This window comes from Notechis scutatus, chromosome 4 (assembly GCF_049901735.1).
Source record: "Notechis scutatus isolate UNSWTSFEM ecotype Mainland chromosome 4, rNotScu1.2, whole genome shotgun sequence".
NCBI classification, from domain to species: domain Eukaryota; kingdom Metazoa; phylum Chordata; class Lepidosauria; order Squamata; family Elapidae; genus Notechis; species Notechis scutatus.
The window spans coordinates 156984615-157011278 of NC_142012.1; positions in this window are offsets into that span (position 1 = coordinate 156984615).

Here is a 26664-nt window from a genome sequence, read left to right on the forward strand (position 1 = left end):
CCCCACTAACCTACTTTCCAGCTCCGTTCTCCTGTGCAGGGGACAACAAAAGAAGATCCAGCCAATCAGCTGGGACTCGGGAGGCAGAGAATAGATGGATGTGGGGCCAGTCAGAGATGGGATTTGCCAGTTCTCCGAACTACTTAAAATTTCCACTACCAGTTCTCCAGAACTGGTCAGAACTGGCTGAATACCACCTCTGCTTTAATGTATTTTATGCTTCTACTAGCTAGCCTATAGAAAGCACTTTCAGATACATAATAAAATGATTCTCTACTACAATAGTTTTTTTTTTAGAGTTATATAGGATAATTTTGTGCAGAGAGAAATAACAAATAAAAGACCAACTTAGAAAAGGATTTCTGTACACCCACTTTGTCTTTTAAAAGAAGAAAATCTTTTATTAGGAATCAATAAATAGCTGTATTCTGGTTATATTTTAAGTAAAAGTATGAAAGTCTACAGAGTCTTCTAAGCTAGATAAAATTGGTATGTATCTACTCTATTACCAGATGGGTGAAGAAATGTAGCAGAAACAAGCAGCAGGACCTGAAGTGATGACAGCCCTAAAAATATCAATTTGACCAATTGGAAACATGCAAAGTGTTGCCAAAGAAGTAATGAAAGGGGCCAGTGAAGAGCTTCTCTACACTAATTTTATGTTTATTGACTGTAGTGGAAAATGGGATGAGAATGTACAAGAAAGCAAAATATATACAAACGGTTCTTCCACTACACTTAGAATATTGCATCTAGTTTTGGTCACCACAAGATTAAAAAGTTGTTGAGACTTTAGAAAGAGTGTAGAGAAGAGCCACAAGGATGATTAAGGGACTGGACGCTAAGATATACGAAGAACATTTGCAGGAATTGGGTATGTCTAGTTTAATGAAAAAAAGCACTAGGGATGACATGATAGCAGTGTTCCAATATTTGAGGGGCTGCCACAAAGAAGAGGGTGTCAACCATTTGTCCAAAACATCTGAAGGCAGGACAAGAAGCAATTAATGGAAACTAATCAAGGAGAGAAGCAACTAGAACTAAGGAGGAATTTGCTGACAGAACAATTAATCAGTGGAACAATTTACTTCCAGAAGTTGTGAATGCTCCAACATGAGAGGTTTCTAAGAAGAGATTGAATAACAATTTGTCTGAAATAGAAGAGGGTCTCCTGCCTGAGAAGGGGTTGGATTAGAAGACCTCCAAAGTTCTTTCCAATTATCTTATTCTGTTCCATTAAAAGCTCTTCTCATTGGCTTTCACATCAATTCAAAATCTCCAATATTTCATTTAGAATGAGCATTTCATTATCTCAACATAGTGAGTTGATAAGAACATCAGCCTCTGTTTCTTCTGTCAGACAGTACTTCATTTCAACAAGACCTTTGCGGTACACATTTCTTAGTGATATGTAGCATCCGTGAGCTTTGTGAGTGGTGAAGTTCTCCATGGCTGGGGAAGAAGAATACTGCTCTTGCTATCTTCCTGCCTCATTCTTGGCTTTGATTCATTGATTCCAAAATCAAATAATTGTTGATGGTTCAGGGGAATTCTGGGAATTGAAGTCCACACATCTTAAAGTTTCCAAGTTTGAGAAACCCCGATTTAAGCAAACTGATCCTTTATCTACAGAAGGCATGGCATCAGCAGCAGTACACTACATCTTTCCAATTTATAGCCATGTCTGAAAACAATCAAGATTGTTAAAGAAACATGAAGAAGCCTCACTATTCATGTACACCTCATGAGTCAATTTTGAATTGATTCTACAGTTCTCTGGCAACATATGAGTTTGGTTCACTGGATTTATTCTTTGCAAATGCTACTTTCTTCTGTATTGTATCAGCAGGTCTACCTAATGATTCATTCCTGTGCAATTTACCTTGAGGTTATTTTTCTGCCAAATGGTTCTCCCACCTACCCAGGCACTTGTTCTTTGAGATGCAAGATGCTTTTGAAAGAGAAGCAATGCCTATTTCTTATTTTTATAAAAATGTGTCAGCCTAAAGGCCTGATTTAGTTATCTTACCCTGTTCTCAATGTTCTTGGACAAAGCACAGATTTTATTTAACTTGAAGTAAATTAACAATTCCCCTCATAATCCTCAGGCAGTAATATGGATCAGAAGATGCACCTCAGCTCTCTCAGACAATTGTACTCCAGTTCTGCTACTATTTCTAAGAATGAATTCATGTGTGCTTATAAGTCCTGTACAGCGGTTTGTTTAATTACCATTTAATGACTGTTTAATGACCATTCACATCTACAACAGCACTGAAAAAAGTGACTTATGATGCCATTTTTCACACTTAACGACTGTTGAAGCATCCCCAGAGTCACATGATCAAAATTCAGATGCTTGGCACCTGACTCATATTTATGACGGTTGCAATGTCCTGGGATCATGTGATCACCATTTGTGAGCTTCTGACAAACAACGTCAATGAGAAAGCCAGATTCACTTAACAACAACAATGTAGCAATAGCACTTAGACTTATATACCTCTTCACAGTGCTATTACAACCCTCTCTAAGTGGTTTACACTCTTGCCTCCTATGGTGGTTTGACATTGAAATGAGACACAGGGAACTGTCTCTGAGAAAAATGCCCCCCTGAGAGAACTCAGGTAGCAGTATTTATTGAGAAAAAACACAAGCAAAATACAGTATGCATATTCAGAAAACAATGACCTCAACAGGAGATTACTTCACCAGCATGAGAACACACAATCTTGGAAAGTCCCAGATGTTACCTTGCTAGGGTGAGATCATACAGCCACGGAAAGTCTCATGGGAAAGTTTGGAAAGTCCCATGAGAAAGCACAACTGTGTATCTTGTACCTTGAACTTTCACCCATTTTCCTATTCCTTCTAAACTGGCAGAATCAAAACAGAATGAGGCACTCTGAGCAAAGATACTCCTACCCCCACCAAGAATGCCCACATCTTCCTAGACTTACTGCTAGTTATACAAAGGCCTTACAGAAAATGATAAAATGATCAATAAAATATATTACCACATTCCCTCCTTTTTATTTATTCAAAGATAGGAGGTGTTTTAGTGGCATAGTACACAGTTCCTTCATGACCTGATCCCACACGCCGGAAGACTGAGGTACACATTTGTAATAGATTAGGAATACATTGAATAAAACAACATAATAAGATACATATAGCAATAATAATAACAACCCCTTGCAATAAGGAGCGAAACCATGATCCATCAGGAAGCCAGGACCACAGACTGTCCCAGAATGATGCATTAAACCCATCGGCTCCAGATTGATGCTGAGCAATACGATCTTCCATGTCCTGAACAGTCTTTGTAATGTTTGGCTCATAATTATGTATAAAAACACAACAATGTGAATGAATTAAAGCACAAACTCCTCCTTGAGCAGCTAACATAATATCTAAAGCATATCGATTTTGCAAAGTAACTGTACAATTTCAGACATTTCTACATTAATCATCTTAATATTCTTTATAGTATCATTAAACATAGCAACAGTAAAATTATTTAAAATATGAATATCCCTATAGTTCATTGCAATTCCCAAAGGCGGGATAAGACCTCGAGAAATTTGTGTCCACAGATTACCTCCCATGGTTAGACCCGAATCCAATTCCCGACGATTTCGGATCCGAACCTCAGGAGGTAATGTATCTAACTTATAGATAACCGGAATGACAAACCCCAAAGTACATGTCCCTGACCAATTTGCAGGGATTTGTTGATAAGCCCACAGTCCGCATAAAAACCAAAACCCTTCCAGCTGTACATAACCTTGTTGACTTGCCGCTTGCATCAGCTGTTTCATGTCTAGATATTGATACTGGCCAAATGCGTCAGACTCATTTTTCCCATTTACCCAAGTTATGTTGTTCTCTGAACCATTTGTCCACTTAATAGTGTAATTGCAGACACTATGATTCCCCAAGAATTGTGAGTTTGTAATGTTTTGGAAACATAAATGTGCTGGAGACTGCAGTGCAGTCTTCACCTTGACCGTGAAGTTCATGGCATATGAAATGTTATGCTTTCCGGTCTGCAAAGTAGACCGATTAAATGGAACTCCATGTAGAGTCAGTCCTTCTCCCACTCTCCCAGGAAGGTGCATACACAACCAACAATTGGTGATGTTCAAGTTTTTGGCAGTTGTGCGCAAATCTTTAATGTAATTATTATCTGTCCACAAATCATCGCCCAAATCTCCGGCACGCTGAACATGCTGTCGCTGCTCTCTCCGCACCCGAGCAGCCCAGGACAGATTAGGCAGAATCAACAGGATCAGGAACCACAGATACGCCATCCTGCTCCTCCGAAACTTCCTTCACAGGTGCCTGCGAATGATCAGGCCGAACACACCGACCAGGAACCCAACGAATTTGACCAAGATGTTCAACTGCTGCATAACCACGTCCCCACGTTATCAGCTCAGCAGGAACCCATGCCGGATCTGGAAGAAACCGCACCAACACCCGAGGCCTCACCGCATCTGTAGAAGGAGAAGAAAAATGCCTGCTGGCCGCGCCGCAGGGGGTTACCAGACAAATTTAAAAAATTTAAAGTATATAAAGCTAGATTTAATTGATCTTGAATCGCGGAAGCCCCAGGAGCTTCCCTCCTTTTTTATTTAATTTAGTCAACATGATCTTGAGCGTGGCAAATTTATGTTCCACAGACCATTGTTTGCAAAACTGATCAAACCGGTGCTCCGATAAGCCGCACCATTATCAGTTTTTAAAGTTTTAGGTGTTCCAGCAACTGAAAAAGTCTTAATGCAATGATTGATGACATGTTTAACCATCTCACCTCTTTGAGGGGTAGCCATTAAAAATCCTGAGTAAGTATCCACAGTCACATGTATATATTTCCAGGGCGCAAATGGCGGATATTGAGTAACATCCATTTGCCAAATCATTGAAGGTTTCAACCCTCTGGGGTTAACTCCCATAGGAATAGCTGTGCCCTGCTTTGAACAAGTTGGACATTGTTGAATTATGGCAGCAGCTTCTGCAGTGGTAAGTTTAAATTGCTGTGCCAATGCTTTAGCGTTTTGATGAAAATAACTATGACTGTCCCATGGCTGGACAGTGAGGACTGAAGTTACAGCACTGTCAGCTTTGGCATTACCTTGTGATAAAATTCCAGGCAAATTACTATGACTACGAATATGAGCAACAAAACACACATTCACACGCTGCTCCAAACATCCTTGTAACAACAAAAGCAATCTTAAAATATCAGGTGATATTCCAGGAGACAAATAAGAACCTGCTACAAAGGGTAACAAATTATACACATACAATGAATCCACTATTAAATTAAAATCCTGATTGTGAAAATTTTGAAAAGCCAAAACTACAGCAGCAAGTTCTGCCTGCTGGGCAGACTTCTGTTCTGAAGTCACTTTTGTATGCCAAATTCCAGATTTATCTTTCCAAACACAAGCACCAAAAACTTTCCCTCCATCAGTAAAAACTGTAGGAGCATCTGATATGCCCAATGGTATCCTTTCTTACATTTTGGGCACACTGATTTAGGACGAACACCCTGTCCCATTGATCTCTTATTCTGCTGACTTTGACCCCTCCAGGAGCCCGACATTGCGCTTTAAAATGTCCAGGCTTCCCACAATTGAAACAATTCCCCTTTTGAGCATGTCCTGTTTGTAAAGCCAGAGCTAAAGTTTCCATGTTAAAAGACTGACTCCCAACCTTCCTACATGCATTAATCAAATCTGCGATTTCTCTCTCTCCACTTGCTACCAGTGGATTTAAAATCTTTTGCAATCTGTGTTAGCTTGTTCTACTGCTAACTAAAAAGCAACTCTTTCTGGGCGAATTGATTATCAATTTGTCTTTCAATAGCCAATTTCAATCTGCTAATGAAATTTTCATAGGGTTCATTGTTCCCTTGTTTGATGTTAGTAAAGGTCTTCTCACCACCTTCGCCATCAGGGAGAGACCCTATGGCTTGAAAAATTATTTGTGGGAGAAGAATGAACCCTTCCTCAGGCATACCATCTCTCTGTTGTTCCACTGTTGTAAAATTACCAGCTCCGTAAAGCTGATCTGGGGTAACATTTGCTGTTCCCCTCTGGACTGCCAGCTGTCTCCATTTCTGATCTAACACCAAATATTGAGCTGGAGTTAAAATCATATTCAACAGAGCTTTCCAGTCAGCCGGAATCATTTTATTTCCATAACCAACTGCTTCTAACAATGCCTGAGTATATGGCGTTCTAACACCATATTCTTTTTGCTGCTTGCTTAACTTCCCTCAAAATTCTGAGCTGTAAAGGCTTCCACTCCCGCTGCGGATTTAATGCAGCATCCATGACAATTTCTACTGGATTAAGTTGAACCTCTACTCCAAACTCCACCAAATCATCTCCTGATAATTCCCTCTATTCTTTGCTTCTTGAATAGCTGCAGTAACAGCATCCACCTGAACCCTTAAAGGTAAACTCTTATCCTCTGACAAAGTATTTCTAGCGCCAGACAGTCCCCAGATTTATCTGGAGGTGCCGGCGGCAACAAACGCACCGCATGGTAAAGCGGCAAACCTTCTTCAGGGGTGATAGGAGCGGTTGTTCATAAGTAGCTAATGCATCCATAATCACTCTCCAGGTTAACAAAATTGAAGAAGGGGCACGAGGCTCCTCGTGCAAAATTTCCCTATCTTTTCCAGGACTCTACTTTAATACTACCTCCTCTGGATATGACTTAATATTTTTCCAAACATACTGTAGTAAGTCCTCAATTTCTTTCTTTCCTACAGCACAACCCCTACTGCCAATTCCAAACCCAAAACTATTCCCAATGATCCCTCTCAATTCCCTGATGTGCTCTTTCTGAGCCTTCGAGAGATCTCCCCCATACTCACGAAAGAATCTATCTTCGTCCAGCGAAGAAGATGAGGGCCCAGTCGACGTCCGCGACGATGAGTATAGGATGCGGGAAACGTATAGCTTTCCAAGCTATCACGTCGGGGTCAGCATTTATGGTGGTTTGACATTGAAATGAGACACAGGGAACTGTCTCTGAGAAAAATGCCCCCTGAGAGAACTCAGGTAGCAGTATTTATTGAGAAAAACACAAGCAAAATACAGTATGCATATTCAGAAAACAATGACCTCAACAGGAGATTACTTCACCAGCATGAGAACACACAATCTTGGAAAGTCCCAGATGTTACCTTGCTAGGGTGAGATCATACAGCCACGGAAAGTCTCATGGGAAAGTTTGGAAAGTCCCATGAGAAAGCACAACTGTGTATCTTGTACCTTGAACTTTCACCCATTTTCCTATTCCTTCTAAACTGGCAGAATCAAAACAGAATGAGGCACTCTGAGCAAAGATACTCCTACCCCCACCAAGAATGCCCACATCTTCCTAGACTTACTGCTAGTTATACAAAGGCCTTACAGAAAATGATAAAATGATCAATAAAATATATTACCACACCTCCAACAATCTGGGTCCTCATTTTACCCACCTCAGAAGGATGGAAGGATGAGTCAACCTTGAGCCAGTGAGATTCGATCTGCCAAATTGCAGTCAGCTGGCAGTCAGCAGAAGTGGCCTGCAGTACTGCATTCTAACCACTGTGCCACTGCGGCTCATGTATCTGAACAACTGCAATGATTCACTTAAAAATGGGTGGCAAGAAAGGTGGTATAATGGGGTAAAAATCACTTAACAACTGTCTCACCTAGCAACATAAATTTTGGGTTCAATGGTGGTCATGATTCGAGGACTATCTTTGGTAAGTCTTTAGTAAAGTTATGGTCTTTAACTCTTGGGTTTTCTCTCTTTTCCATTGCAAATTCTTTAACATCAGTATGAATAACAAATTGTTATTCTCAGTTAATAATATATGTGTCAAGGTTTTAGGGTATGCAGCATCCCATTCCTCCTTATTCCTTTCATTCTGATCTGTCTTGCACTTGTAAAGTACAGGCCAAGCCAACATTTTCAATAAGACTTTCAATCAAAGGTAGTTTGGATGAATAGGTTATTCTGCTTGGACATAAAACATAGAATGATAAGGCTGGAAAGGATCTCAGAGATCATCTGGTCCAGGGATGTCGAACTCAAGGCCCACAGGCCGGATCCAGCCCACGGGTACTTAGAGCTGGCCCGTGGGGCCAGCCTGGAAACAATGAAGGAACAGCCTGCGGTGCCTCTGCCAGCAAAAACGGTGCTTGGGAAGGCTGTGTGTGGCCTTCCTGAGCTCCATTTTCAGCTGTGACGGCCTCCTGCAACCCTCTGCCAGTGAAAACAGAGCTTGGAAGAGTTGTATGCAGCTGTCTTTTGCTACGTTTTTGCTGACAGAGCACTCAGGCCACCACAGACACCTCCAACTTGAGTGACATCGAGCTGACCATGCCTACGCTGGCCACACTCACCCAACCCCCTGAGGTCAAACACAACTCTGATGTAGCCCTCAATGAAATCAAGTTTGACACCCCTGATCCAGTGGTGGGATTCAATTTTTTTTACTACCAGTTCTGTGGGTGTGGCTTGGTGGGCATGGTGTGGCTTGGTGGGCATGGCAGGGGAAGGCTAGACTAAAATCTCCATTCCCACCCCAATCCAGGGGAAGGATACTGCAAAATCCCATTCCCTCCCCACCCCACTAACCTGCTTTCCAACTCCGTTCTCCTGTGCAGGGCAACCAAAGAAGACCCAGCCGATCAATTGGGACTCTGGAGGCAGAGAATAGGTGGGGCCAGTCAGAGGTGGTATTTGCCGGTTCTCTGAACTGCTCAAAATTTCCGCTACTGCTTCTCCAGAACTGGTCAGAACCTGCTGAATACCACCTCTGCCCTGATCTAGTTCAACCTCCTATTCAAGGCAAGAGACCTTATACAATAGCTAGACTTTGCATCCCAGCTAGCCATCCTAATTCGATTCATTTGTCTCTCCTGCAGATCTAATGGTATTCCTCCACCCAAATGTCCTCTGCTTTTAAGAAAATAAAATTAATCATTCTTTGAGTACTTAAATTTTTCCACATTTTTTTTACATATGACACATACTACAGAATACAAAGGTGTGATTGGCATGTCTAACATAATCATTGTTAAAGTCTACATTAACCTCTAACCTTGATCTTACCACAAATATTCATGCCACCCAATGAAACTCTAACTTCCTTCTGTTTCTCAGCAACAACCAATCCTTCATTCAGGCAGGCAGCAAAGAATAGTATCAAAATCAAGTAAAACCAATCCCCCTCTATTTTTTTTACATCTTATAATATTTTTTATTTTAACTTTTCAAGTTTTTCCCCCTGACATATAAATTTAGATATGTCCTGCTGACATTGTTTAAACAGTACAATGGTTGCCAAAACAGGTATTGTCTAAAACAAAAGTAACATTCTAGGTAAAACATTCATTTTTAATTACAGAAATTTTCCCCAATAGTGACATGCTTAATTTCTCCCATTTTAAAATGCCTGTCTTAATTTCAGCCAATGTCTTAACATAATTTTTTTTGAAATAACATACAATTCATATTTGTCACAGTAATACCCAACTATTTTATTTTTTCTCAACTTTAAAACCAGTTTTCTCCATCAGTTCTATTTGATATTTTAATTTCCTTCTTTTCTCCAGTGCTTTCAAATATTACATTATAATTCAGATGGGGCTCCATCAGTGTGTGGATCTGAGTCAATTGACCTATTTTCTCCATTTACAAAGATCCTTTCAAAAATCAATTATTCAGATTTTTGGGAGGTGCAGATAACTAACAATCTGATTTGGTCTCTTCATACATTATCTTTAGAGAAGTGTGCAAACCAGTGTTTGCATTTCCTGCGTCAAATGAGGAGACCACATCTTTCTCCTTCTGTCCTGGCCCCTTTTGACAGAGGCACGACTGAGAGTGTTTTAACAAACTGCACCACAGTTGGTGATCGCAATGCCTCAGATAGAAGGTCCATACAGAGAGTGCTGAGGACAGCAGAGAAGATTATAGGAAGCTTGCTTCCCATTATTCAGGATAGTGCTTATAAGCGCTTTGTGCTTAGAGCTCAAAGCATTGTTCGAGACCCTACACACCCATACCACTTCATGGTATGTTTCTGTTACTCCCCTCTGGGAGGAGGTTTTGAAGTATCTACAGTAGGATTACCAGATTCTGTAACAGCTTTGTTCCCCAGGCCATCCATCTTGTAAATTTGCAGGACTCTCTCTTTTTTTGCCATATATAATATGTATATATTCGAACTAGACTGTGATGTTTCTCTGTGTCATATGTGTGTGTGGGGGGGTATGTGCATAATGGTTATCTTTTGAGAACTGAATGCAACAAAATTTCATTCTAATGTATGCTGATTAATGTACATTTAAAGTGACAATAAAGTTCTATTCTGTAGTCTGTAGAGATTCTCAGTCATCCAGGTCATGATTGTCCCAAAGGTGCTTTTTTTCAGGAGGCAAAAACAAGAAAGTCCAGTTGCCTCCTGAAAAAGCACCTTTGGGTTCTATTCTATTCTGTTCTTGTTCCTGTTCCTATTCCTATTCTATACAGGTAGTCTTCACTTATCAAGCACATTAGAGACCAACAACTCCATTGCTATGTGACATGATTATTGTTAAGCATAATGTCCATATGACCGCATCCCCTTACAACATCAATTCCATGAGTTCCAGCATGGTAATTCAATGAATGGCCACTGATCATTAAGCACAACATCATATGACTGCAAATCATGACTTTCTGCTGGTTTCCCTCTTGATTTGCTTCACAGAATCTAGCTGGGAAGATTGCAAATGGCAATCACATGACTGCAGAATGCTGCAACCATCAGAAATATGAGCCAATTGCCAAGTGCCCAAATTGTGAGCACATGAGAGCTGCAACATCAGTTGTAACTGCTATTTTTCTGCATTGTCACAACTTTGAATGGTTGTTGAATAAGTGGTTGGTAAAGCAAGGACTGTCACCCTTGCCCCAGCTTGGTCTTTTAGGAAAGCAAGACTCTCAACTCCATTTGTAGTGAAAAGAATACTTTTGCTAAAAGCCAATGGCTACAGTAAAACAAAGCCAGAACTGAGGTTTTGCATGTGAGAATGCTTCCCAATTAACTTTCCCTTTCTTGTTCCATCCCCCTGCTATCTATACAGTTAATGCTACATTCCAGTCACATTCAGAGAAATTGTTTTTGTAACTGTCTCTGAAGAGGCAAGCTAGATCTTAAGCCTTTACATTCCATTTCCAAAGTCCATGACCTTGGGATGATGTGCCGATGTCTCAGGATGGCTGTCATGCCCCTGTCGGAGTCTGAATCCAAGGAGGAAGACGAATAGCTGACAGTGAGCGGGTGTGTGGCTCCATTGGCTGTGGAGGAAACTGGAAAAGGTAGAACAAGTAAGAGGGAGTTCAGAGGAAGATTCAGGCCCACCCCCCTCTTCATCCTAGGGCATGGAGAAGAGAGCAATGTGGGTTGTGTGGCTTATGGGGGAAGAAGGGGCCCTGGTTCCCTTCATTAGACACAGCTGGAAAGAAAGTTTAAAAGAAATGCATGTTGAGTGTGGCAGCTGCTGGGAGCAAACGTGAGTTTATCTTGTGTTGACTTTAGTTATCTACGTTCCTGGCATCTTCCCAACTGTGTTGAGTTATTGTCGTGCCTTCACATCTGGAATTCTTGCTCCTGCCCTGCCAGACTGTACCTCATTTTGCCTTGATTGGACTTAAAGTCACAGTTTTTGTTGACCATGCTTTGGACTTGATTCTCTGCAGCCAAAGGCTGTTCCTGGGAGAATTTTTCTCCAGCCAGAAGGTAACCATGATATTGGGGGCAAAGTTGGAGCTAATAAAGGGAATCCTACCCACTATCTCATTCTGTTGCCTTTGTGACATGTCCTGGGTCATCACAACAGCATTAAGTTTAGTTTTGGTTTCTCCATCCCTCCCCAGTCCCTCCACTCATAGTTTATGGCAGGCTGGCATCTAGTGAAGCAGGGCTGGAGCAAAGGATAGTAGTTCTGATGCTACCAGTACTTCTTATTAGGGCCCATCTTACTAAAATGAATACATAATCATACTCTACATAAATACATAATCATACTCTACACAAATGACTCTGTGATCATATTAAGAGCAACTGTGTTCTCTTCGCTGATGATGTAAAACTATTCAACACCACAGACAATACTGCTACCCTTCAAAAAGACCTTGACTATGTATCAGAATGGTCAAACAAATGGCAACTTCAAATCTCAACAAATAAATACTCTGTCTTACATATTGGCAAAAAAAATCAGAAAATAAAATACAGGCTGAATAATTAAGACCTTGTTGATGATCTAAACTCTGTCAAGGACCTTGGAGTACTCATCTCTAATGATCTAAGTGCCAGACCCCACTGTAACTACATAGCCAAAAAGGCATTAAGAGTTGTTAACCTAATCTTACGTAACTTTTTCTCTGGTAATATTACACCAATAACTAAAGCATACAAAACATTTGCTAGACCAATACTCGAATAAAGCTCATCAGTCTGGAACCCACATTACATATCTGATATTAACACAGTTGAGAAAGTCCAGAAATATTTCACAAGAAGAGTTCTCTACTCCTCTACTCGTTGTAGAATACCTTATGCCACCAGACTTGAAATTCTAGACCTAGAAAACCTAGAACTACACTGCCTTTGGTCCGATCTAAGTATAGTACAGTATATAAAATCATACATTGCAATGTCCTACCTGTCAATGAATACTTCAGCTTCAACCATAACAATACAAGAGCAAACAATAGATACAAACTCAAGGTTAATGGCACCAAGCTTGATTGCAGGAAATACGACTTCAGCAACAGAGTGGTCAATGTCTGGAATACTCTACCTGACTCTGTGATTTCTTCCCCAACCCCAAAAACTTTAACCTTAGACTTTTTACTATTGACCTCACCCCTTTTCTAAGAGGTCTGTAGAGGGCGTGCATAAGCACACCAACGTGCCTACCATCCCTGTCCTATTGTTTCTTTTCTTTTTCTTATATGTATCCATGTACTCATAACTATGTTTTTACTTATACCTATTATCTTATAAGCAATTGACAAACCAAATAAAATAAATAAATAAAACAATGCTACTTAGTTATTTTCATTTGAGATATTAACAGTTGCAGGCAACTGACAGTTTTCCCAGTTCGTTTCTGTTAATTATCAAAGCACTAATTAAAAGTTTAGGCTTCATTTATGGAAACAGTTATTTTGTTAGAACTTGATAGAGTTTTAGAAATTTAATTTCTGATTTCTAAATCTTATTATAAAATCTACATCATGAAATATGACAGTAGATTTACAATGCTACATTCTATCCTATAGTCGCAAAATGAAACAAAGTCGGTGTTATTCATCTGGTATTAACATGAAGGGCAATTCAAAAATTTAATAAAGGAAAAAGAATCATATACCATTATAATACTTATTTTTATTAAGTAACAGTGCTTCAGAATATTTACCTAGGTTTCACGACATCCTGTAAAATTGGTTGGTTGCAAACATTGTTAAATATCTTCCCTCACATTAGTATGTGCCATTTAGCTAACGATATGTCAGATAAATATCTTATTAAACCTTAAATTAAATCTACATTGGCAAGATGTAGCTTAGTATATTAGAAATGAGCAAAATCATCTCCAATAAGTACAGAACAGATTTCCTAAGCTTAAAGAAAAAAAAAACTGATCATGAAAGCTGTGTTCATGTATTTTATGTTGGATATCTCCTATTTATTAGAGATCTTTCATGCAGTTTCAAGATGTTTGCTTTTGATGAAAAAGGCTGTAACTATTATTCAAAAGAATTTAAGAACTCTACAATATGCTATAGCTATATAATTCTAAGAGAGGGATAAACTCCTTAAGAATTTTAGAATATTAAGAGAATGTCACACTCTTCCAAAATGGCTGCCATAATGGGCATGATCAGAACACAGACTGAGAATTCCCCACTTTAGGACAGTCACCATCATAGATGCTTACTATTGGCCCTGTTGAATTAGAGGCGTCTTCACTCTATGGTTGGTATTAAAACCATGTATAAATCATAATAAAAGAATAACAGACCTGGAAAGGACCTTTAAGACTTGTGGATTTCAACTCCCAGGATTAATAGCTGGCTGAGGAATTCTGGGAGTTGAAGTCCACGAGTCTTAAAGTTGCCAAGTGTGGAGACCTCTGCCCTACACCATTCTGGACAAATGGCTATCCAATCTCTTCTTTAAAACATCCAATGATGGAGCACTTCTGAAGCATTTCTGAAGGCAAGCCATTCCACTGGTTAATTAGTCTCACTATCAGGCAATTTCTCCTAAGTTGGTTCTCTCCTTGATTAGTTTTTATCCATTGCTTCTTGTCCTGCCTTTAGTTACTTTGGAAAATAAGATGATTCCCTCTTCTTTGTGGCAGCTCCTTAGATATTGGAAGAGTGCTACCATGCCCTTCTTTTCATTAAACTAGACATACCCAATTCCTGCAACTATTCATCGTATGTTTTAACCTCTAGTCCCCATCATCTTTGTTGCTCTTCTCTGCACTCTTTCTAGAGTCTCAACATCTTTTTTTTATATTGTAGTGGCCAAAATTGTAGTGGCTAAAACTGGATACAATATTCCAAGTGTGTATATTCCAATAGTCAATATTCCATATGTTTATTTCCTAAGAATGGTTGTGGAGTTTTGCACCTTTGCCCTTTTCTTTCCAATTTCCTGCTTATTTAACTTATTCAAAAGCAACCATATTACAATAAAAGATAGAAAGAGCAGAGAATTTGTCTCAGTGGGAGAAAGAAGTCCTAAGGCATCACTTTGTCAGTCCTTGGTTCAAGTCATACTGAGCATCTTCTTTTTTTATTATTTCTATTCATTTACTACCAAAGGCTATATTTGTACCACATGCTTAACCTGTTGGATGAATTGACCATTTTCTGCATCAAAACCAACAACTAACCAAACAGGTTGGGTTCGCAAAAATGCTAAGCAACCAAAAAAAATTGAGAGTGAGAAATGAATCAAAATGTAAATTAGCTTGGCTTGTTATGTGGCTGTGAAGTCTTTAAGTATTCAAGATTGTAGTGCGAATACACCAAATTTGTATATGCAGGTGGATTAATGCATTTGACACAGGATCCAGCTGGGGGAAAAATACCATGAAATGAAAAGAAATGAAGAAAGGAAAGAAAACAGCTGAGCCAGAATCTCCAAAATCTTCCAGTGAGAATATCTCATAGTACAGAAATTTGCACACAATAAACATCATTATTAAAACACATATTTGGACACGCAGTTTAGAACCAGTTCAGAAAGTAGACTAGATGTATTCAGACAATAGAGCCATTAGTGTTTCCCAGTGTTTACAGCTTCATAGATCTGCCACAATCAAAGACATCAAATCCTAAATATCAGCTGCTGCGGAGCAATCATAGATTATTTCTGCCCTGGTAGTAAACTTCCAATATGCCATTGGCTATCCAACAGAAGATTTAGGCTGCATTCATACATTGTGGCAAGCCATGAAATGGTTTGCTTGATTTTGAAAACGTAACCACACACCGGGTTCATATTACCATATGTGGTGGACATGTCCAAAGGCAAAACTATTTTTGACAAAAATGCATACATGGCTAGAGAAAATGCTAAAACAACATATAGACCCGTAATGGCAAACCTATGGCAAACCTATGGCATGCGAGCTGCAGGCAAACTTACCTCACTGCGCATGTGCATATTCCATATGTTTATTTCCTAAAAATGGTTATGGAGTTTTTGCACCTTTGCACTTTTCTTTCCAAGTTCCTGCTTATTTAAAGGCAACCATATTATAATTAAAGATAGAGAGAAAGAGCAGAGAATTTGTCTCGGTGGGAGAAAGAAGTCCTAAGGCATCACTTTGTCAGTCCTTGGTTCAAGTCATACTGAGTGTTCCAAACTAAGCAGGCTCGTAAGCCTGCAAACCTGACTAGCCGTTCCTCAAGCAGGCTCGTAATCCTGCACTTTCGATTGGTCCGTTGACAGCGAGTCGCGATTGGTCATTTGGGACTGATCTGATTGGCTAGTTAACGGGCTGCCGCGATTGGATGCTCCAAGCGCGGCAAACTTAAACCATTGGACGCTTTGACAGCAGCCAGCTCTATAAAAGGAGCTGCTGTTGTTATTCTTTTCGCTCTGTTCCTGAAGTCACTAATAAAGAGTTGGAGTCACTATTCGATGTCTCGTCTCCGTTATCGCGCCTACCCTCCGAGATAGAACACTGGCGATGAAGGTGGGATGCGGAGACGATAAGAGCTGACTGAAACACTCGCGAAGTATTGGCAGAGCACGTGGCTGACATCACGCAAAGATGGCAGAATGACCAGCAGCGCAATACCACCCGCTCCGTTCGATCCAGCTAACGAAGATTGGGACTCGTATATCGACAGGTTCCAAATGTTCCTGGAAACCAATAATCTGAAGGATGCTACGGCTGGAAAAAAACGCACGGTGTTCCTAACACATTGTGGACCCACCGTTTTCAAAATGGCAAAGGCGCTAGAGAAACCGGCTGAAGTCAAAACTATGGATTGGAACACTGAGCATCTTCTTTTTTTAATTATTTCTCTTCATTTCATTATTTCTCACAGCTGATTTTCGGTGGGTTTGGGGTCTTTTTCGGCCTCCCAAAGGCTTGAGGAAGGCTTTTGCAGGCTTTGCAGGCTGAAAACTAGCCCTATTGTGTCACTTCCTGTTTTTTCAAAAATACCAGAAGTGATGAAATGGGGCTAGTTTTCGGCCTGCAAAGCCTGCAGAAGCCTTTCTCAAGCCTTTGGGAAGCCGAAAAAGGCCTCAAACCCACCGAAAATCAGCTGTGAGGCACAGTGCAGGTAAGGGGGCAGCGGGGGTGGAGGGGTGGGGATTGCACGTGCATGCGTAGGGAGTGTCGGGGGGCGCACACTGCCTTCTGGGAGCTGGCACATGAGGGTAAGTGTGCAAGCATGCACACAATTTTTGGCACAGGAGCCCAAAAAGGTTAGCCGCCACTGATATAGACCTAAAACCAGAAATATTTTTGTTACGCGTACAGCCAGAAAAATATGTTAAAGGGAAGGTATATTTAACATTACATGTTTTGACAGCAGCGAGAATTGTATTTGCACAACATTGGAAAAATGAGGAAACCCTGCAGAGGAAGACATAATTTAAAAAAATATTAGACTGTGCGGAAATGGATAGGTTAACATTAAAAATAAAGGACAAAGAAGACACAGAATACTTTTTAACTTGGGATTTGTTTTACCAATGGTTAGATAATAAAGATAGAAATTAGAAATTGAAAGAATATCATTACAAATAAGTAAAGAATGTTATTACTGTTATTATCATATACAATATCTGTAAATGGACTCAGACAATACACTGCTTATCAAGCACTTATAGATGTTAAAGAAAAATGTATTTATTTTTTTTAAAAGAAAACTCTGTGCTTGTCAGGGTAACAGTATGGCCAGGATGATGACACATTCAATAATGTATGCTTAAAACCATTAAGCAACCACACAAAGCTATCACCATCAGAAAAAGGATATTGCTCAACCAACCTCACAATTACACATATCTCCCCAGTGACCCTCCAGCATCTGAGTCTCAACATTTCCTGGAACTGTTCTGTAATGTTCTCATTTGAGCAGGCTTTTATATGGCAGGGTTAATTGGGTGGACGATAATTTGAGATTAGGGATCCAACATGTGCTACATTTAATAGTTTAGTGCATATTTGTTAGCTTCAGAGGACTTCCAAGTATTGTTACCTGGCCTTTGCTTTCGGGGTGCAAACTGTTACATAGCCGTACATGTATCACATAATTTGGTATACAGCTCCATGCATTTCACTCTCTGTTTGTGTTAAGAAGAAATGGTAGGACCAGCTGTCAAAGGAAAAATTTAATGCATGATATTAAACACACCACATGCTGTGCCTGACATGCTAGGGCCCTAGATATTTTTAATAGTTTGCTGCAAGGGAATTAGCCAAACATTGGGTTAAAATGTCATCTGCAGCATTTCCCATCTGTTGTTCTGGCAAGAGCTTATTTCACCTTGACTTGTTCTGCTTGTAGAATAATGATAACCTATCGTAGCAAATTCCACAGAGCAACCTGAAATTTCTGACTGGATTTAGGCCAGCTGAAAGAGGATAAATATACAACTGTGCACCAAGTGATTACTCTCAGTCATTGCTCCCAAGCTCCTGCACATCATCAAGTTTATTTTTCTTGAGGCTCTTTGCCTGTCTGAGGAAGAAAATGCCACTTACGTGAGGAGAAGCAGGTCAACCCTAAATTGAGCCCCAAAAAACAATAAAAATCCCAGTTGTTTTCTTTTGCTAAGACCACCAGGAGCCACTGACTTCTGAAACATGATTTGCAAACATCATAGGTCTGTTATTCTTTTATTATGATTTATACATGGTTTTAACCATAGAGTGAAGACACCTCTAATTCAACAGGGCCAATAGTAAGCATCTATGATGGTGACTGTCCTAAAGTGGGGAATTCTCAGTCTGTGTTCTGATCATGCCCATTATGGCAGCCATTTTGGAAGAGTGTGACATTCTCTTAATATTCTAAAATTCTTAAGGAGTTTATCCCTCTCTTAGAATTATATAGCAATTATATAGCAAACATTGTTAAATATCTTCCCTCACATTAGTATATGCCATTTAGCTAACGATATGTCAAATAAATATCTTATTAAACCTTAAATTAAATCTACATTGGCAAGATGTAACTTAGTATATTAGAAATGAGCAAAATCATCTCCAATAAGTACAGAACAGATTTCCTAAGCTTAAAGAAAAAAAAACTGATCATGAAAGCTGTGTACACCTGTAGATGAAATCTTGCAAGGCTGAAGACTCTTCTACCTGCATTTACAATATACTTTGTGAACTATTAAGGAGGGTCTGTCTTCAACCTCTTTCTCTCACACTTAATACTCTGAATGAGTTACCTCTTATTCCCCTGGAATATTTGATCTAGTACCCAGATGCCAAACTTGCAGTATCATGTTGCTCTCATGTGATATATTCCAATGTTTGTCCCCTTTGTGGAGCTGGGGTAGGTGTGGCCTGCATGTGATGCATTTGGCTCACAGGTTGGCAGTTTGACACCCCTGGTTTAGTAGTTAAGGCATCAGGTTAGAAAGCAGGACACTTTGAATAGTTCAGGTCCTGCTTTAGCCATGAAAGCCAGCTGGGTGACTTTGGGCCAGTCACTCTCTCTCTCAGTCTGACCTACCTCACGGGGTTATTGTTGTGGGGAGAAATAGGAGGAGGAAGTGTTTGGATATGTTCCCTGCCTTATTTGTAAAAACAATAAAGGTGGAATACAAATGAATAAAATGTAGTCCCTCCCTCTGGGGAATCTATCCTTTTACTATATTCCATCACCAGTGGTGGGATGCTGCCAGTTCACACCGGTTCTAACGAACTGGTAGCCCGCTGAGCACTTTATTTATTTTATTTATTTATTTGATTTGCCAATTGTTTACAAGATAATAAGTATAAGTGTATACATAGTTGTGAATACATGAAATGGGTACATATAAGAAAAATAAAAGAAGAATAAGAGAAACAATAGGACAGGGACGGTAGGCACGTTGGTGCGCTTATGCACGCCCCTACAGACCTCTTAGGAAAGGGGTGAGGTCAATAGTAGACAGTCTAAGGTTAAAGTTTTTGGTGTTTGGGGAAGAAACTACAGAGTCGGGTAGAGTATTCCAGACATTGACCACTCTATTGCTGAAGTCGATTTCCTGCAATCAAGTTTGGTGCGGTTAACTTTGAATTTGTATCTATTGTGTGCTCTTGTGTTGTTATGGTTGAAGCTGAAGTATTCATTGACAGGTAGGACATTGCAATGTATGATTTTATATACCATGCTTAAATCAGACCGAAGGACGGCGTAATTCAAGGTTTTCTAGTTCTAGAATTTCAAGTCTGGTGGCATAAGGTATTCTACAACGAGTAGAGGAGTGGAGAACTCTTCTTGTGAAATATTTCTGGACTTTCTCAATTGTGCTAATATCAGATACGTAATGTGGGTTCCAGACTGATGAACTGTATTCGAGTATTGGTCTAGCAAATGTTTTGTATGCTCTGGTTAGTAGTGTGATATTACCAGAGAAAAAGCTACGTAGGATTAGGTTAACAACTCTTAATGCCTTTTTGGCTATGTAGTTGCAGTGGGCTCTAGCACTTAGATCATTAGAGGTGAGTATTCCAAGGTCCTTTACAGAGCTTAGGTCATCAACAAGATTTTGACTATTCAGCTTGTATTTTATTTTCTGATTTTTTTGCCAATATGTAAGACAGAGCATTTATTTGTTGAGATTTGAAGTTGCCATTTGTTTGACCATTCTGATACATAGTCAAGATCTTTTTGTAGGGTAGCAGTATTGTCTGTGGTATTGAACAGCTTTACATCATCAGCAAAAAGAACGCAATTGCTCTTAATATGATCACAGAGGTCATTTATGTAGAGTATGAAGAGAGTTGGTCCTAGAACACTGCCTTGGGGGACACCACTATTGACAGGTACAGAATTTGATAGGACGCTCCCAATTTTGACTATTTGTTGTCTGTTTGCCAGGAATGCTTCTATCCAGTTATTCAGTTGTCTAGAGATACCATAGGATTTTATTTTTAGGAGTAGTTTGTCATGTACCACTGAATCAAAGGCTTTACAGAAGTCTATGTAGATTGCATCCTTTGCTTTGCCCTGGTCGAGTTGTGTCGTCCATATGTTTTTGCAGTGTAAGAGTTGCAGATTACAGGATAGTTTTTTTCTGAAACCAAATTGTTTATTGGAGAGTAGGTTGTTTGTCTCTAAGTGGAGGATGATGGATTGGTTAATAATTGATTCCATGACTTTACAGGTGACGCAGCATAAGGAGATTGGTCTGTAATTTTCAACTAGGCTTGGGTCTCCCTTTTGAAGATGGGGATGACTGTGGCTTGTGACCATAGGTTAGGCAAGGAGCTGGTCCTGAAAGATTTTTCAAAGATTATGCTTAGAGGTTTGGCTATGGCAGTGGATAGCTTTTTAAGAAGTAGGCACATATTCCATCCGGTCCAATAGATAGAGATGGTTTTAGATTGCATAGTGCTTTTTCAACATTGTCTTCTGTAAAATCGATATGTATTAGATCATTGTTGTTATCTGTGGTACGGCTAGGAAATACTGGGCATGATCCATTGCTGTTTACAAATACTGAGCCGAAGAATGTGTTAAAGATGTTGGCTTTAATGGTGTCGTCGTTGCAGTCTTTACCATCAGGTCCTATCAAGGGTGGGATAGACCTTGAGTCTTTTAGTTTGTTGTTTACAAAATTGTAAAAAGCACGGGTGGAATTGGTGCTTAGAAGGTTTTCCTCTTGTTTAATGTGATAATTGATGCATTCAGTCTTTATCTGGTGGCATAAATTTTTGTATCGGCTTTTGAAATTGGCAACGTGACCAGATTTGTTTTTCCGCCAGAGTGATCTCTTTTTGGATTGAAGTTTCCTTATTGTTATGGGTAATCTGCTTTTTTGTTTTGTTTTGGGAGTTGTTGTTGGTACATATAGTTTGATGACTCTTTTTGACTTCAAGTAAAAATATGTTGTAATGGTCTTCAACAGTATTGCATCCAGTGAATAGAGATTGCCAATCAAGGGATGAGAGATCGTTGTCTATAAGATCATAGTTGCCTTTTTGAAGTTACAATTGGGGATTACATCATTGTGGTGATTTTTGTGTGGGCGTATGTTGAGACAAAAGTCAATCATATTGTGGTGACTGCTGGAAAAGGGTTCTTTAGTTTGTATTCCGTAAATTAAATTCAAACTATTGCAGAAGATGAGATCGAGGCAGTTGTTTAGTCTAGTGTTGTTGGTTACTAGTTGTTCCAGTCCCAGATTTGTAATAGCATTGTAGAAGGTTGTGTGTATGATTTCAGTTGTACAATCATTTAGGGTCCAGTCAATATGAGGTAGATTGAAATCGCCAAGAAAGATAAAAGGGTATGGGCAGGATGCAGCCCATGTTAGTAATGTATTTAGCTTGTTTACATGTTCGATGTCATAATCAGGTGCTCTGTAACATAGTAAGAATCGAATTGTGATATTTAAGGATAGTTCACAGATGATGGTCTCAGGAAGAGCAAGCTCCTGGGTAACTTGGATATTTTTAGATGTAAGGACTTTTTATAGAAGATAGCAACACCACCTCCTCTACGAATTTCATGATCTGATCGGTAAACATGATAGTCTCTTACTGTGGTAATGGAGTCAGGGAGAGATGCATTGAGCCATGTTTCACAGACAAATATAATGTCGAATTTAGCCATATTTAGTAGGAGGAAAAATTCAGGTATTTTATTCACGAGGCTTCTTGCATTGAGTAGTTTGCATTTAAGGCCAGCAGTAGTTGGAATTGAGGTAGTGTTAGGGGCGTGCATGCCTAGTCTTGGGTGATGGTGGATCGGTTGAGGTAGGGTTGTGGTTGAGGGTTAAAGCTGAGTTTTCTTGTTTGTGAGCTCAGCCGATTTGCATGGCAAAGCGGTTTGCCACGCCTCAGCTGTTTTACTCACCAGTACTGAATGCAATGTCAGTTTTGAAGCTTAAAATCGGTGGTTTATGGACACGGTGCGCACACGTGAAGCACTCTGTCATAGAACTGGTAGCAAAAAAGGGTGAATCTCACCACTATCCATCACATTAGAGAGGGAAAAAGAGAAAGCTGCAAGGCTGCAAAGGCAAAGACAGAACCAGGGGTGGGATGCTACTGGTTCTGCCCGGCTCTATAGAACCAGTAGCTCTGAAGAGCAGCAGACACTGAATTGGTTCTGTGTTTGCTGTTGTTTGGCCCACTCACCCACCTGGGCAGTTACCTGTCCTTTATTTCCTGCTTTTTCAACCTCAGCTGCTTTGCGCGGCACAGCTGAGGTTGAAAACGCAGGAAAAAAGAGGGTTTTAAAAAACTGCGTACCTGCACACAGTGATTGTCAGCTGTCCAGGTGGCACAGCTTATGGTTTCCTACACGCTCACACAAAATGTAATCACCGAACTGGTAGTAACTCCGGTTGAATCCCACCCTTGGGCAGAACTAAGGCAAAATGAGTGAGTGGCAGGGAGAGAGAAAGAGAAAGAGAGAGAGAGAAGGAGGAGGAGGAGGGGGAGGGAGAGAAGGAGGGAGGGAAGGATTTCTACAATGCCCTGAATGCATATCTTGGTATTTGCCAATCTAAGCAAGCAAATATATTTTCTTATTACATTAAAAATAATTACGATGAAAGTAAACAGAGACGTGCCCTTTGCCCTTTTAATGCCATTTAGGGATATTCCATTTTTGTAACCTAACACCAAAAGCCCGTTTGGTATAGTGGTTAAGGTATCGGACTAGAAACCAGGAGATTGTGAGTTCTAGTCCCATCTTTGGTATGAACCCAATTGTGTGACCTTGAGCCAGTTACTTTCTTTCAGATCTAGAAAGAGGAAGGCAAACCACTTTCAAAAATCTCTGCCAAGGAATCTCCAGGAAGTTGCCAGGAGTCAATACTGACTAAAAAGCACAACAATAAAACCCCAACAAAATAGGTTTTAGTGAAAGAGGTATACATACTAATATTATTGGTTGTTCCTGGGAAAACAATGAGGAATTGCATTGCATTTGTGTATGATTTTTTTTTTAGTGAGCTTTGACAGTGCAATAAAAGCTGACAGTAAGAGGCTGGATACAAAAGCATTTGTATTTCTCTGTGTGTGAGAGAGAAAGAGGCAAGCAGCTCAAAATAAGTCAAGATGGCATGCAACACATATAATAAAGTGTTGGGGGTTTAATCAATTGGTTGCAACATCAATTCATTCTTTTTTTTTTTAACCCTAACTGGTTATCGTATGTTATTCACCTGTGCTTTAAACACTTCACCTTCTCCATCAAAAACCAAACCCTATTTACCAAAAAGGAATACAGACCTAAATTCAAGACCATACTGCCTCTCCTTCACTGGAAGATAAAGATGCAGTATTCCCAGGAAATCCAAGACAACCTTCTCATTTTAGAGTTAAATAATTTACTGAAAAGTCTGATCTTCTTTTCAGGATCAATAGAGTAGAGGTCACCAGAAGACCGATGCCAATTTTAGTTAAAATCACAAGCCTCTCGTGAAGTTGAATATTACCTGCCCAATAAATGGAGGGAAAAAGGACCTCAAAACATAAATCCACGCTGCTTTTATCGAAGAGGACTCTATCTATTGCTCTCTCTGCCTGTGTGTAGGCATGAGAGACACAGGAAAAATAATAATAATAAACCCAGCCTCCCTTATTTGAAAACGAAATTCAGAAAGAAATTTATTCCAATTATAATTCTTTTTATATTGTTATAGGAAAGGATCAGAAGCCATAATGAGTTCTCTTTATTACTTTTTGGGCAAGGTGGCCTAGAATTTTTCATAACAAATTTTGCAGCTTTCCTTCCACTTTAATAAAAAAAAAAAAAAACCCGAGGCACAAATTCCTGGTGTGTTTATTTCCTTTATTTTAAGCAAATAAGTCTGAGTGACAACAGGAAAAGTGTCCATGGGAGGCCTTTTGATATCCTTAAATCAGTTAATTTGGGGGCTTTGTTGCTTTGTGACTCTTGCTGGAAGTTAAAACCCATCCCTCTCCTAGGAAAATGAAATATTTTAGGATATACTAAAAAGGCAGAATATTTCCCCTAAAAAAAGAAGTAGAAACTCAGAAGCAGAAACTCACCTCAGAAGCAGAAGCTCACCCCTCACCTTTATTAATGGGTGGGCCTTTTAAGGACTGGGCCAGAGTATTCTATATAACAAAGGCCTCTACCCATCTCACCACTAGGCCTGGGAAGATTGCATCAGCCAGCACTCAGGTGAAGCCATGTGGTCCAGCTAAGAACCCCGCCCCTGGGAGTTTGACAGCCAACTGGATACATTTCTTACACAGGAACAGGAAACAGTAAGGTGGGACCCAACAGAGGGTATAAAACTAAAGGTGTCTCAGCATCTTGTCCCTTTTTTTCCTTCACCCAACATCTTGAAGCACTTTGGAGCTCCAAGCCATGGGGTGTTCTGACCCAACCTGGTTCCAAGAAATCAAACACAAGACAAAGGCAGCAGCCCCCACCTTTTAAAGTTTCATCTACGAATTCTGTTCCTTCACAGATAAAAGGCTGCTTCCAACTAATTAGCCCCCACAAGAAAGAGCCTTGCCAAGTTGTTTTTCAAGGCTGCCAAAAACCCACAGATAAGAAATAGTTTACAAGAGTTTTCAAACACCAATTATAATGTCCACGAGGCTGAGTTTCAGAACGTCTTTGCCTTCTGCAAAGAACACTTCTTCACACCTGGCTTTTATCCTCTTGAGGGAGGGGCCATTACTTTGCAGCCTTACTCCCAAGTCACCCGTGCTACAGTAACTGTTCTCTCCTACGAGCAATCCTGCACGCACACGCACTTGGCACAGGTTCTTTGGGAACCTCCTCATCACTGCTGTCAGCCCCCACAATCTCTGAAGGCAGCAGTCCACTCCCTAATGGTCCTGGCCCCTCATCTGAGTCCTCGCTCTCCTCCACCGCCCGCACCTGCTGCCAGCTAACCACAACATATGGCCCTGTCCACCATCTTTCCAAACAGCCTCCATGTTTCCAGTGTCTTTTTCCCCACTTGGAACTGAACCCGGAAGGATATTTCTTCCAACACTATGAAGTCAGTCTTTCCTGGAAGATCTTGAAGTAACTCTCTTCTGTTCACATCACTTCTATTAGCCGAAGCTAGAAAATAACATGGAATAGGTGCAATAGGTGAATTAGAATGAGCTAATCTGAAATATTCCAAAACATAAATGGGAAAATAACAATTTTCCCATTTCTATTGCAACCCATAGAATGTACAGCCTGGTAGTCCCCGAGTTACGACCACAATTGAGCCCATGTTATGTTATGTTGCTAAGTAAAACGTTTGTTAAATAAGTTTGCCTCATTTTACGACCGTTTTTATTACAGCTGTCAAGTGAATCATTGCAGTTGTTAAGTTAATAATATGGTTGCTAAGTGACTCTGGCTTTCCCAATTGACGTTGTTCGTCAGGTGGTCACAAAAGCGTATCATATGACCCCAGGACACTGCAACCGTCATAAATATGAACCAGTTGCTAATCATCTGAATTTGGATCGTGTGACCATAGGGATACTGCAGTGGTTGTAAGTATGAAAAAAAAAAAATTCAGGGCCATTGTAACTTTCAATGATCACTAAGTGAAATTTTGCAGGTCTACCTGTATAGGAGCTCTTTTATGATGATTCATGTAGGTAGCATATTCCAAATACCATACTGGGCTGCAGCTCTCCCACCCACTCTTGCATACCTCTGTTATTTTCCCCCCTGGGTTTATTCTATTTTTGATCTACAAAACCCTACCATATGTAGAACCGTGTTAACTAAGCCAGAGGCTTGCAAACTTTTTTTTTTTTTGCACTTGTGTAACCTATCCTGAAATGAAAAATGAATGTGTGGTTTCTCTAGGAAGAGAACCAATAAGTATATATCAAGAGTTTCAAACTTTGCAACACTACAATCACCTTTTGCGGATTTTCTCAGAAA